The sequence below is a fragment of the Epinephelus moara genome, chromosome 16, assembly GCF_006386435.1.
Source record: "Epinephelus moara isolate mb chromosome 16, YSFRI_EMoa_1.0, whole genome shotgun sequence".
Classification (NCBI taxonomy): domain Eukaryota; kingdom Metazoa; phylum Chordata; class Actinopteri; order Perciformes; family Serranidae; genus Epinephelus; species Epinephelus moara.
This window is the reverse complement of record NC_065521.1, coordinates 33,604,741-33,619,722: the sequence shown is the minus strand read 5'-3', so window position 1 is coordinate 33,619,722 and position 14,982 is coordinate 33,604,741. Positions and strand designations below refer to the sequence as shown.

The following is a 14,982-nucleotide window of genomic DNA, read 5'->3' as shown; positions in this document are numbered from 1 at the left end:
TTTATTATCACAATCGATGATAAACGACGAGTAATAAATACAGATAAATGCCACTGGACAACAGGACACTGTCAAGAGAAATATCAAGCCAGTAATGGGAAACACAGCATGACAGGATCTGTGGGCCCTGCAGCGTTGAACCAAAAGTTGTTTAGAAATTACTAGAAAATCAGACTACTTTCCTTTTAGCATTATATAACATATATCACAGATGTACATATAATTACATCAGTCTGTTGTTGCTGGATTAAATCTATACGTTAAGATGCTCTTTGAGTACCAGAAGGACAGAGAGCGTCACCTGTGAATGAAACAAGTTTTTAAAATTTACTGTCCATTTCATCATAATCTTTAAATTAATCTTGCTCTTAAAAAGTGTCTGCTGGACGTCCCCGTCTGTTCGACATGACAGATAATGTAGATGGTTTAAATACACTGTGACTTCAGTTCTTGTTGAAGGGACAGTTAGTCAACAAAAGGGGACACATATCTAAACAGTAACTTTCCACCTGTAATACTAAGGAACAAGGCATCTTTTGTTTGTCTTGTTGCAGTCTCGACTAATAATTCTCATAATCATTCTTTTATATCTCTTTAAAAATAAATACACACACAAATGAACCAAGCTGCAGGTGTGAAGGCAACTTTAAAGGGAAAGTTGACCCCAAAATCAAAGATACATATTTTTCCTCTTACCTGCAGTGCTATTTATCAGTCTAGATTGTCTTGGTATAAGTTGCCAACTGTTGGAGATATCAGTCATAGAGATGTCTGCTTTCTCTCAAGCATAATGGAACTAGACGGCACTCGGTCTGTGGCGCTTAAAGTGCCACAAAATATTTGTGTCTTTCTACTCAAGATAATCCACAGACCTTGTTGTGAACAGTTTTATGTAGGAACCATTTTCTTTCATCCATACTACACCTGCCGACAGTATCACTGTGCAGAAGGAAGCGTGCATCTACTTGTGCTTGTGACAGCGCGAGATGTAAATATTAATGGCGTCCTCCTCGGGTGTGCTGTAACATTAGCTAGCTCAGTGGTGCTAGGTGAGCTAGCTGTAGATGCACGCTTCCTACTTTGCTTTCATAAAGTTAGCAGGTGTAGTTCAGTAGAAGGAAAATAGTGCCTACATGAAACTGTTCACAACAAGGTCTGTGGATTATCTTGAGTAACTGGGTCATGATTTCTGGCGTCTTTTTGCTGCTTTGAGCACCACAAGCTGAGTGAAATCTAGTTCCATTATGTTGGAGAGAAAACAGACATCTCTACAGCGGACATCTCTGACACTCAGAAGCTCACACAACAATATAGACTGCTAAACAGCACTACAGATATGGGGGAAAATACTTTTGTTTTTGGGGTGAACTGTCCTTTTAAATGTTTGCTATCAGTGTATTAAACCTTACATCTGATGCACAATTTTTTATTTTTTATTTTTTTTTGTTAAGATATTTTTTTTGGGCCATTTTGCCTTTAATGGACAGGACAGGTAAGCGTGAAGGGGGGAGAGAGAGAGGGGATGACATGCAGCAAAGGGCCACAGGCTGAATTCGAACCCGGGCCGCTGCGGCAACAGCCTTGTACATGGGGCGCCTGCTCTACCACTAAGCCACCGACGCCCCCTGATGCACAATATTTTATAGAAACTGCTTATTTCTTGCTGCTGTGTGTGTAAAGTAAGTTGTGTCTTGTCAGTCTGTGTGGGCCAGGAACCTCTGAGTGTATGACAGTCATTTGTCCATGAGTAAGGACGCACTGAGACGACACTGCCCTTTCAAAGTGGACCAGGTATTGACCAGACGGGACTGATCTACATTAAATACCGTTCTTTTGCGTTGCTGTTATCACTTGTATTTATTCAGTTGTGGTGGGCCGACACTGGCTCCTTTAAACACAACGATGCCTGCCTTCATTTTGCTTTACAAGAGAATATGAGTTCCACACAGCAAGATATATAGATTGAAATGTGGGAAAAGAGAGCATGTGATTGGCAGATAACCTGGGTTGAGGTATGGTATTGAGAGAGAAAGTCAGATTTATGAAGCTATATTTAAGTTGTGGTCATAGTTGTGATAGAAAATACCTAAAATATTCTTCAAATGTTCTCTAGAGAGATAAAGTAAGCATGTATTTGATATCTAGGTTTATATATGTAAGTTTAATCTGACCTTATTAATAGTATTAAGACCTCCAATATTACTATAGTAACACTACAGCATTTTTAAATAAGAGTTAATATAATAATAGTGTTGTAATGTGCTCCTTCTCGTCCCGATTGAGTTATAAAACGTCCACATATGCCTGAGCAACTGTTACCAGCTGATCTTACCAGGCCTCCAGACGCCCTGAGCTCCACACAGTGCAGAGAGACACGCAAACGCAACGCAGCCGCTTGTGCTGCCACCACAGCCGCCTCCTCGACCGGCATTTTCACCAGAGAAGTGCCCTGTGTTGTTGAAGCAAAAATAGCATTTCCTCGCTATATCTTGTCTGCATGCGCCTTCTCTGGCACGTATCCGTCCGAGCCGTATCCCTCCTCCCTGGCAGCGGATCGACAAGACTCAAGGAGAACCAGCCCCCCCTTCTTTTGCGCTCTCTCTCTCTCTCTCTCACACACACACACCTCCCCTCTCCTCCCACCTCCACCACCACCTCCTCCCCTCCACCTCCCCGGCTGCGTCCCTCACTCCCCTGCACAAGGTCGACCAGCTTGTACCCATTTGCAAACGTCGCGGTGTTGCCAGTCGCTTGGTGTGTGTGTTTGCATGGTGCTTGGCTGTACTCTCCGGTTTCCCCCACTAGCGTTAGGAGAGGGGAGGGGAAGCGGGGAAGCGGAGCAGGGAAGGCGGGGGTGACTGACTATTCCTAGGGGACATTTTCAACCGGACAGCCGCTACACTGGCGTTACAGCGAGCGGAAAGTCATTCACTGTGGGCTTGTTCCAGTTTGACAAGTCCGAAGCTGTGCATGCATCTACCTCTCTCTCTCTCTCTCTCTGTGTGTGTGTGTGTGTGTGTGTGTGTGTGTGTGTGTGTCAGCCAGATGATACACAGATGCGAAAATAGATCAACCAATTAGGGGAAATCAAAGGTATGCAACGCGCTGAGCTGTATTTTTCTTCCCTTTTCTTCATCATGTGCGGATGATGTGTTTGCGATCCGGTGTATAAATGCCATGCACAGGCAGGCCGTGTGTGAGGGCCCGCATTCAAACAGCGTAGGCTTCTTGTTACATAACACCATGGCCTATGTGACAACCATAGCGGGGACCATAAAACCGTGCCGATGAGTCCGGTTGTCCAAGTTGAGACGAAAACATGCATCTGTCAGCGATTTATTTTAGTGCAAATGTCCTTCAGCCTGCAGCAAAAGCAATAGCTCGCAGTTTACGTACACTGACAAACATGAGTCCTGGGTAAATAAACAGATACAAACATGTTATTGCTGCTGCACATTCCTCAGCATCAGTCAGTGGATGGAGGGCTGGCGGTGAATTATTCTCTAAACCCCATCATCTACAACCCCCATGTGTCCCTATAGAGGTAAGCAGGGCATACATGGAGGTGTTTAGTTTAAGTTGTGTTATGGAATATTATCTGCGGCTGATGTGGATCATTAAGAGCATCAGATGCGACCTGCAAGCGGCTCCAGCCTCCGATTGTAGCCCATTAAGATCCCCCAGGACTGTCAGCTGTAATAAGAAACACAATGATGCAGCTCATCCTTTTCCCCTCCTCACAGATATGTTGTTATTGGCCGCCAGTGGAAAACATGTACTGACCGTGTATCCTCTGCCACCACCACCAGTGTGAAGCGGAGGCCTTACAGCAACTGTTGCCAGCTATGTCATTCACTCCAGCAGACGTGGTGTATTGACAGAGAGGTGGCAGAGGCGTCTACGTCTCTGTGCAACAGCGTTTGAGACGTTTGTGTGACAGGAGAACATATATTATATATGTCGGCCTGCAGTGTGCAGCAGCAGCAGCAGTTACAGTGAGAATGACGGACTCACCGTGATCATCTTCTGTTTCCCCGACAGGACCGCAGCAGACAATCCGATTCTGTGTGGTCGCCGGTCGGAGCGGCCAGGGTGGAGGACCATTTGTAGCCTAGCTGCCCAAGGATGGTCCGGTTAAATTGGTCACCCTGTGGTGGATCTCCTCCTGTCGTCTTCTCGCTCCACTCCCTTTCCTCTCCTCCCCCTGACCCTCTCGGCTCCAAGCACCACTGTCAAGACGGGGGAAATACCAACATCACACTTCCGGTTACCGTTTTCAAATTAAAACCGTCACAACCGGCAGTTGTGGCGGAAGTACTCGCATCCTTTAAGTAAATTAGCATTCACGTGAAGAAATTCTAAATGGAAACATCAACTGTCATCTCTGTCCATTAAATGTAACGCTACAGCCAGCAGACGCGTAGCTTAGCTTAGCTTGCCTTAGCTTAGCATAAAAAGACCGGCAACAGCTAAGTTAACCAAAAACCGAAGTTTAAAAACCAAACTTCACATTTTACACGATATTATATGTTTGACTGTTGCAATACCTCATTACTGTTGTAATATAACAGCCAGCAGCCGTTTAACTTAGTTTAGCAAAAGACTGTGAACAAGGAGGAGACAGCTAGCCTAAAACCAAAGTGTAGAAATTAGCATCCGGTTTGGACCGGTAACTTCCTGGAGTCTAAATTGGTTGCCTGGCAACTGCCAAGTGCCACAAAACAGCCTGGCACAGGACCATCGCATTATATTTACACCTCTGTGTTTGTACGGATTAAACAAACACGCTTAAGAAAAAATAAATAAATAAAAAAGTGATTGAATCTAATATATAAATATTTTTTAAAATTATTATTTTACAATTTCATGGTTATATTATTGCCGTTTAATTCATAATGCCAGTTTATTGGTAAGAAATATTATGCTTGCAGTTATTAGAAAAGACGACTTTTGTTTTCCGGAAAGTATTCATTTAGATATTTATAAATTATACTATATCATATATACTTAAATCAGCCTGTATACATAAACATAATCTTATAATATCCTTTATATTTGCACTGTGCAACATTCCTGTGCCATTCCCTACTGTGCAATATTTTCCCACTCACAGTGTAACAGTATTTACTTTTGATGGGTATATATATTTATATTTTATTTATACAGCAATACTGGGCAAACTTCCGGCCTACCTCTGCCCCCTTCTGTGTGTCAGCTCTGGTAGTTAACCAGCTACACTCCTCCAAGTGTGCTTTTTAACGCTGTTGTTTTATTGTGGATTTTTGAATTATATGTTGTACTTGTTGCATTTAAATGTGTTTTGATTTGCTGCTACCTCGGCCAGGTCTCTCTTGCAAAAGAGATTTTCAATCTCAGTGGGACTTCCTGGTAAAATAAAGGTTAAATAAATACATAAATAATTAATTTCTATATATTTCCAGTAAAAAAAAATACTGCACAACATTGGTGTATCACAATTATCCTGTGCAGCTATCAATCATGGGTATACAGTCTCTGTATAAGTGAAATGTGGACATAGTGTATGTATTTTATATTATTTTATTTTATTTATATTTGATCAAATTTGTATTTTTGTCATATTTTTATTCTTCAATTTTTCTCTTGCTTCTGACTGCTAAGTTGTTGTAATGTGTGAATGTCCCCAGTGTGGGGATGATAAAGTCTTATCCTATCTTATCTGATCTTTTTTAAACATATGGGAAAATGTTTTACCTACTTGTGTGTGTAATAGTTATATTAACTTTATTGTCCTCGTTTTTGGCTATATGTCTTTTTCTATCCATCCTTCTGTATATGGTTCTTCTATGTGTGAATATGTTGAAAGTTAAATCCCTTGTATGTGGACACAAACCTAAACTAAGCAGATAATTCTGATTTTAAAAAGAGAAAGACAAAACTTAGTGTCAGGTTTACGCCCCGCAGCCATAACATTAAAACATCTTAATATTTTTGTGTTACAGCAGGACTTTCTCTCAGTATGTAATCAAACAGTTGTGCTCACGCGTTCACCCCAATAGCCTTATTTTTTTCAGCTTTTATTTTGAAATCAAATTCCACTCAGTTCCGGTGTCGTGCTGTGTAACGTTGGCTTGTTTGACGCAGCTCTCCTCAACCCAGGCGCGCCGCTGCTCACACCACTCTCTCATTCCCACTTTTAGTAACTCGGCACTCCCTCTAGAGGTGAAGCCGTGTCTGCAGCGAGCCCGGGCCGGTCAAACACCACCAGCTGTGATCTCCAGCAGCATGACTCCCAGGAGGGGAGAACAGTGATGTGGAGGAGGACACAGTCAGTTTACACCTTCATCCTTATTTACTGAATACAGTGTGTAAACCCTGTACGGCTGACACACAGCAGTGGTGGAGGAATTACTTAATGTAAAGTGTACTGTAGGTAAGTTCAATATCAAGGTACTTGTACTTTATACTTCTACTGCATTATATCCATTTCAAAACTTAAGTTAAAAGTTGTGTTGCAGAATTAGATCATTAATACAAAATGTAAAATCAACTAATAAATTACCCAGCAGTATTATATCCTCCTATATGAGGACATTACACTATGGCTTTGCTGCACTTTGTACTTCATTCTGCTTAACTTAAAGCTGTTGTCCTCATACGTGGACACTTTTCCTGTGCCACCTAGTGGTAGCAAAAGCACAATACACTATTTTATGTGAAAACAAGATGGCCACCATACCCGCAAAGTCACCCTAAAGCTGATCCTGACATGAGTGGACAGGGCACAACACCTGATCAACTTTTATGGTTGAAACGTGTTCAGTTAAACACTTAATATAGCAACAAAGTTGACTAATTTGAGCAATAGTAATAAGTTAAGACAGGACTTTATTACTGTACTGGCAGTATTTCACACAGGTGAACAGTGACAGACTGTTCCTACAGACAAAAAGAACATCCCTAGCTTGAGTTATGGAGCAAGGAAAATCCATACAGCTTCATCAAATAGACAAATCACAAGCCTTTTAGATATGTTTCATTGTTTGCGGTTTTGTTTTTGCAGTTTTGAACAATCTTAGACTTGAACAGTGACCTCAAACCCACAGAGTTACAAAACATTGAGCGAATGTTGCATTGTTTGTAAAAAATTTTTACACAACAATGTTCAGGCATTAAAATAATCAATTTTATACTTTATTACACACTTGTGACTATTTAAAATAAACTCAGTGTCCCCATATGAGGATGTTTTTTTTTTGTTGTGGTTGTTTTCAAAAACTACTCACTGTGCTGCTTAGTTTTTTATACTTATTTGGTCCTTCTCATCCCAAATATCTATGAGAAATTAAAAATGCATAACAAACTAAAGCTGGGGTCTCAGGAGGATATGCAATATTATATATATTATATAGTAATTTCAATCAGCTCCACTTTTACCAGATCCACAATATACACATTCATTATATAGTATGGGCCATACTGTATAATGTGTACTACTTTTACTTTTGGTACTTAAAGTATATCTTGATGCTAATACACATGTACTTTTTCTTGAGTAAGATGTTAAATGCAGGACTTTTTTTTCCCTCCTATACCACAATAATTGTATTTGGAAAAAAGGCGTGCTGTTGAAGTTGGAGACAATCAAACTGAATTCTTCACATAGGGCAGAGTTTTTCGTCAGATTTTCAATTTATTTAATGTGTATATAAATTAATTTGCTGTTCAGTTGGATCAATGTGCTGCTCCTGGCCTCCCCCTCCTAGATAGAGAGGTAAGTCAGTGACGTATTGGTAGTTGATGAGGTGGGTGTACTAGGTAAATAAAGCCCCCAGATGTCAGGAGAACAAATACCATTTTACCAGAAGTAACCACATCACTGAACATAGAATGAGTTATACCTACATTAACATGACCATAAAAGCATCAGGGAGTTTCAACATGACAGTGAAAGCACCAAAGAGAAAATGTTCTAAGAGCTCTTAATGCAATTAAGAGAACATTTTACAATATCTGAATTCCACTTAAAATCTGACTTAAAATGTTTGATCGTAAAAAATAAACTAAAGCCAAAGTTGATAATAATGCAATCCAGCCCTAAAACGTGATAATAAACTGGCAGAGTATTTCAGTACTGTTAGAGATAGAAAGCAGAGACAGATCCTAACAAAGTACAGGCTCAGTGACCACGAAACGGCAAAAAAACCCAGAAAAAACAAAACCATGGCATTCAAAAGAAAACAGAACATGTGGTCACTGTTTGACAGGTGAGGCTCAGACAGAAATGCACTTCCTCCTACAACGTAAACATTCAGTGAAATAAGGAACATTTATTTCTGCAAGTTCAACTCTGTAATTTCAGATTTCAAAGTGCTTAATGACGTCTCAAATTTTAAAAATACTCCCAGAGGACATTGCTGGAGGTGTGGGGTGAGCGTTGGCATACTCCTCCACATGTTGTGGTCTTCTCCCGTTGCACAAAAATTCTGGTCTGCCGTACATGAGAATATAAAAATGATCCTTAAATTAGACTTCCCATTTTGCCAAAACTTGTTTGTTCTGGGTGATCCTGTCCCCTGTGAAACCCTTGTGTGCACCCAGCGCAGACTGGGTCCAGACATCCCTCATGCTGGGGAGAAAAATTACTATAACAGAATGGAAGGCGATCATCTCACAGCCAGCCAGGGTGTGGTTCTCCCAACTGGGTACTGTGGCTGCACACAAGGACCTGTCCTTAGGGCTTATTAATCAGGTGGAGAAATACTATAAATAAGTCGGTGAATTACATCTCCTTCATTAAAAGTCCCTGATGTAACTATGTGATAACATACTGCCTCAAATCCATAAAAAATATTTAGAAATGTATCATGTGACATTATTTTCATCTGTCTAGTTTTATTTTTTAGTATTGTTAATTTTTTTAATTGTCAGTTTGTCTCAGCATTGTCTTCTGTCTAATTATACAACTGTGTAACCTCTTCAGTCCTTCCTTTTTCTGTTCAAAAGAAAACAATAAAAATTAGATTATAAAAAAAATACTATTATTATTGCCTGCCCAATATGTATCAACTTGCCACAACATGATGGACAGTAAATGACCTAAATATAAATATAAATTTTACCAGCAAAATGTACATAAAGTATCAAAACTAAATGTACATACTATGCAAAATGGCCCATTAATAATGTGTTTTTATCACATGCACACTTGGTAATGTTTGTAAACATGCATTATCATCATGTACAACAAGACAGACAATATTTATCGGGACTTCAGGGGCTCTTCTGTTGGTTTTGCTGCAGACAAATTTACAACTTAATTATTCTTATAAATACATCATGACCTTGCATAGCTTCGGACACCTAACTAACATAAATGAAAACAACTGTGTCGACATGGTGGCATTAACATTTCATCATATTCAGTAATGTAGTCATCAGTTTTGTCTGTAAAAATCAAAGTGACTATAACAATTAAATAAATGTAGCAAAGTAAAAAGTATAATATTTCCCTCTGAAATTTAGCATAATTTTGTACTTTTGTGCTTTACTTGAGTATAGTAAAAAATCTTAGAATCAAACCAGGCTCATTACAGGGTTTGTTTTTTTTGTCTGTTTGTTTTTTAAGAAAAATCAAATGATTTATTTTCATTTTCTGAACTAAATTAGACATGATTAGGCAATGTTCACAAAAGGTGACAGATGACAAAGACCCTCTCAAAAACTCTAAGTCTTAAACAAATAGAAATGAACAGATTACAGTGTGTTTCATTCAGTTCTGTTCTTATAACCTATAGACAGAAAGGATGGCGTTTTAACTTGCTCCCAGCAATGTGGGACTGTATTTAACTCCAGCAGTCAACACATTTAGCTCTCACTAGATCTCACTGCTCTTACACTGTGTCGCATTCAAAACAGCCCCCGGAACAACATGAACTAGGAACAATTCTATTGTTACACAGTGGACAAGCACAACATGCAAAAATAAACAAATCAGCGGAAGGTAGCAGGGTTGTCAACAATAGCAATGAGAAATATCACAAACTGGGGTGAAAAGGCTTGACAAAGGCCAGAGGACTGCTGAGACAGGCTGACTGCTCAGGAAAACAGTGGAGGCTGGAACATTCAGGGGTCTTATCATTACCCAATCCATACCGGAAACCTGATTTGTTCAGGATCCGTCACTTGACCAACTGGCTGTATAGACCCTTACCATTAGTGGTCAATTCTAATATCAACCAATGGCAGCAACAGGTCTGCCAGGTGCTGGATCAACAGGGGGGTCACCCAGGAAGATGGCACAGAGATAACCTGGTTCCAGACCTCTGCATCACTGCCCACATCTCCAATTTGTTCAGATAGAAAAACAGAGATCACCTGACTTGAACTTGTCGTGAGACTGAATGAACAGAACAGAGTGGCAATTCAGTCTGATTACCAGGCTAGTGCAAAGGAGGCAGACACTACCATAGAAAATCCAATGAACCTTTTCTGACACTTAAATCAGGCCATGTTGAAATCACACAAAGCAGCAATGTGGACGGGCTGAGGACCACACTTGGTCAGAGGCCCACAAGGCTAAAACAGAGCTGGACAGGTCCTGAACTGAAACAGCTCAAGAGAAGCATGAGACGGCAGCAGACATGAACCACGGGACATGAGAAAAGCACTGGCAGGCTTCGGGTGGATACTGGATGGGACAGATCGGGCCTTGGAAGTTACAGAGGAGACACTGGACTATTCAGGAAACAAGAGACGACATCTTAAAACAATCTGAAGCAGAAATTGATGAGGCTAAAGAATTAAAGACAAGAGCACTGAGACCTACTCCAAATCCACAGTTTGGAAGATACCAACGGCGATGCAGACAGCTGCCTCTCAGAGCTGATCACAAGACAGATCTGCCACCTCATACAAGGTAAACTCAGTATCTGCTGGTTTCATACTGTGGTAGGTAGATGACCTCTCCTATTTTCTATTCCTGTTTTACAGGGAAGGTGGCACGGTGGTGGTTAACACTGTCGCCTCACAGCAAGAGGATTCCAGTTGGTTGGGGCCCTTCTGGGTAGAATTTGCACGTGTGGGTTTCCTCTGGGTTCTTTGGTTTCCCCCCACAGTCCAAAGACATGCAGGTTAATTGGTGACTCTATATTGCCCATAGGTGTGAACATGAGCTGAATGATTGTCTGTCTCTATGTATCAGCCCTGGCGACCTATCTGAGGAGTACCCTGCCTCTTGCCCAATATCAGCTGGGACAGGCTCCAGCACCCCTGCGACCCTGTACCGGGATAAGCAGTTAGAGATATGAATGAATGAATGTTCTACGGGTGTATACTGTCTGGGACATTTATTTTAAAGGTCCTTCATTGGCCAGCTTGAACTGTAACAATGACTCAGCTTGGAGTTTTAGGTTTAACTACAATATGTATGTAGTCGATGGTGCATACAGTGCCAAGGAAGGGTAAATACAGTGGGGCAAAATAACCAAGTATGTCCACTGATATACTACATTTAAGTAAATTTTGGTGTACTTGTACTATACTCGAACATTTCCATTTGCTGCCACTTTATGCTTCTACTCCACTACACTTCAGAGGAAAATATTGCACTTTTTAACTCCACTATATTTATTTGATAACTTTAGTAAGTACTAATAATGATGTGTCTCTAGCAAGTTAAACAGACAACTACTGCATTCTTTGAGGTCATCAGCAGCCAGCAAGCAAAAACAGTTGAAGCAGAGGTTCAACGACAGGTGGGTGCACCTTTCACACTGATCACCCTGTCTGAGCATGGCGTCAGGAGGGCTTTCAAGCGTGTAAATACCAAAAAAGCAGCAGGACCTGACAGAATCAGTGGGCTGGGCCGTCACACTATGTGCTGACCAGCTAGTGCATGTGTTCACAATGGTACTCAACCTGTTACTGACTCAGTCTGTCATATACAGGTGTCTCAAGAAGTCCTGTGCCCAAAAAAAACAAGACCAGCCTGCTTGAATGACTACCACCTAATGGCACTGGCCTATAGTGATGAAGTGCCTTGAGCAGCTGTTTAAGGATTTCATCTGCTCCTCACTAACCAGCACACTGGACCAACTACAGCTTGCCTACCGTCCCAACCGATCAACAGAAGACACCCTATTTCACCTGGAAAAGAAAGGGAGCAATGTGAGACTGTTGTTCATTGGCTATAGTTCAGTGTTTAACACCATAGTTCCCTCCAGGCCCGTCAAATAGCTCAGGAACCTAGGATTAAACACCTCACTGTGCATGTGGACTTTCTATCACACACCTCTTCGACCCTCATTCTTAACACCAGAGCACCCCAGGGGCTGCTGTACTCCTGTACACACACGTCTGTATAGCCGACTCCTTGCAACTCCAACACCATCATCAAGTTTGTTGACGACACAGCTATGGTGGGCCTGATCAAAGATAACAATGAAAAGGCTTACCTGAAAGAAGTAGAGGACCTGACCTGCTGGTATCAGGGCAACCACCTCCTCCTGAACATCAACAAAACTGAGGAGATTATAGTGGACTTGAGGAAGAAGCAGGGAAGGAACCACGCCCCCTTAATATCAACAGGTCCTCATGGAGAGGGAGGACAGCTTCAAATATGTGGGTTTCCACATCACACACAATGCCTGACCTGGGTGCTGCATACTCAGAGAGAAAGGCAACTTTCTTTCACCTTATACACCTGAGGAAATTCAGTGGATCCCCTTAAATAGTAAGGAATTTGAAATCCTGCATCCATCCTCAGCGTCCTGACATGGAATATCCCTGTCTGGTATAGAAACAGCACCAAACAGGAGCACAAGGCCCTGCAAAGAGTGGTTCATTCAGCTGAAAATACAATAGGCAGTGGATATTTAAACCAGGTGCTAGAATAAGGCAAGGAAAATCATTTAGGATCTCAAACACCCGGATAATGGCCTTTTCTCCCTGTTGAGATCAGGAAGAAGGTAGCGGATACACCAGGTCAGCACTGAGAGAACAAACTAAAGATAAGACTTCAGTGATTCCCCAGGGAGGAAATTCACAAGCTAGGAAAGTAACAAAAATTAGCCCCGCCTCACAGTAGCAACATTTAATTCACACATGAATAACGAATGATAATGAAAAATCAATAATAAAATCCGAATATATATGATCCTGGAATGGACCATTCTGCATAATGAGTGCTTTAATTTTTTGGTACTTTAAGTGTATTTTGACACTAAAGTAAGTAAGTATGTAAGAAAGGACAAGTTTTTAATGCAGGACTTTTACTAGGAATATCATCTCTACACTGTTGTATGGCTCCTTTTACTTATGTAGATTAGTATAACTTCTAAGTACTTTTTCCACCACTGAGTAAATATCATCACAGCTGACCCTACACTAACAATTAGTTAGCCCCCGAAGCTGGTTTGACCTACATGTATGAAATTTAGTAGGCACATGTCACGCCCCAAGATGAACAAAAAAGTCTCTTGGACTAAATCCAACACGAAGTCAGCCATTTTTAATTTTCAGAGTCATTTTTGTGCACTTTTGGCCATTTCCAGGGGTCGTGCGTCAACGAACTCTTATTCGGATTTGTTCTCATTGACAAATTTTGTCTGTACCATCTTAAGACATTGGAGTACTTTCAGTGTGTGTTGTTAATATTATTACAATTATTGTTGTGTTTACAGTGATTTAACAGAACAATTTAGATGCAGTTTAGAAAGGAGTCCTGTGGCACTGAGTATAAGATGAAATTTTGGCCAAAAAATGAGTGTTGTTGTAGTAGTACCCCAAATACAGGCTTAAGATATTAAAATACTGTCTCAAAATGGATTTTATTGGGAAGATTGACCCTCAAAACATCACATATGACCCTCCAGTATTAACACCATTTTTCCTAGACTATGTCGCACTAAAATGCTGAAACTTTGCTTTTGACTTAAAAATTTGTTCCACTATATCCATGAAGGTATACTTTAATATGTCATACAGGAGGGTATTAGGACTAAAAACTCTGAAACAATGTAATTGCATTTTTTCCTAGGCTTGGCCCTTTTTGGACCTAGATTGACTGGACTATTAGTAAAATTGTCCTGTCTGGGACATGGTTAGCAGAATCGTTAGCATGAAGCCTGAACAGCTACCATAGTCAAGCTAGTACACAAAGCAACAACAACTCTAAGTTACATAATGTATTTCATAGGTGTATAGATGGAAATCCAGATGTATTTTGACAAGCAGTTAGCTTATCCACTGGTGCTATTTTAATTATGGTTGAGCTCAATTAACCTTACTGCAATGACATTAGCAGTTGGGTTTGTGTTTGCTAGCTAACAGACACGTAAGCAAGTCCAGTTTGGAGTATTAATACACAACCTAACTATTATATGTCTGCTAAACAGGCTAAAGCTGAATTACTACAAGTTTGGTCACAAGGGGCATCAGAGCACCAAAACCAGCAAACAGATATGTCCTGGCGTATGTTATAGCCTTTAAAGTTACTATGCTAATGTGTTAGCGCATCATTATCTAAGGTAACTTACATCCCTAGCAACATATTCATCTTCTTTCTGGTCACCTGATTAATGTAGTTATAAGTCCAATATTCACTCTCCTTTTGGTCTCCAAGAAGACTCTTTAGAAAATACCTTCGTCTTTAGCAGGACATTTGATTTTCTAAGCAGCTGCTGACTTTGTCTGCAATAAAAATTCAGGAAAACCAGGTTCCACACGGATGTTTCCACATAATGTTTCCTGGTGAGACCTCTTTTCCTCAAGACTGTGAGGGTGTGTGCAGATCAGACAGTGCTGGATGACATCTCTGTCACACCCCTGCTGGTTTTGTTGCACTTAATGGTTGGGATCACACAATACCAGCGTAGCTCCCTCCAAATGACTTAAACTCTAATCATTCAAAAATATCAGTTATCGGTCAAATGAGTTGTTACATATTGGCATATTGGATATGGGCAAAAAAATCCATTATCGTGCATCCCTACATTTTAGTCT

At 40.7% G+C, this 14,982-nt stretch overlaps 1 protein-coding gene across 2 annotated transcripts in view; it reads right to left on the bottom strand.

Moving 5' to 3' along the window:
* Positions 1-4,229, bottom strand: part of LOC126403383 (adenylate cyclase type 6-like) — a 51,845-nt gene extending 47,616 nt beyond the window's left edge. Inside the window, exon 1 of one of the 2 annotated variants that reach the window (XM_050066011.1) lies at positions 4,015-4,229. The gene's annotated coding sequence lies outside the window, so the exon portion shown is untranslated. Of the gene's footprint in view, positions 1-2,332; positions 2,589-4,014 lie in introns of those variants that run through there. The other variant, XM_050066012.1, reaches the window with a different exon arrangement.
* Positions 4,230-14,982: the final 10,753 nt, after the last annotated feature.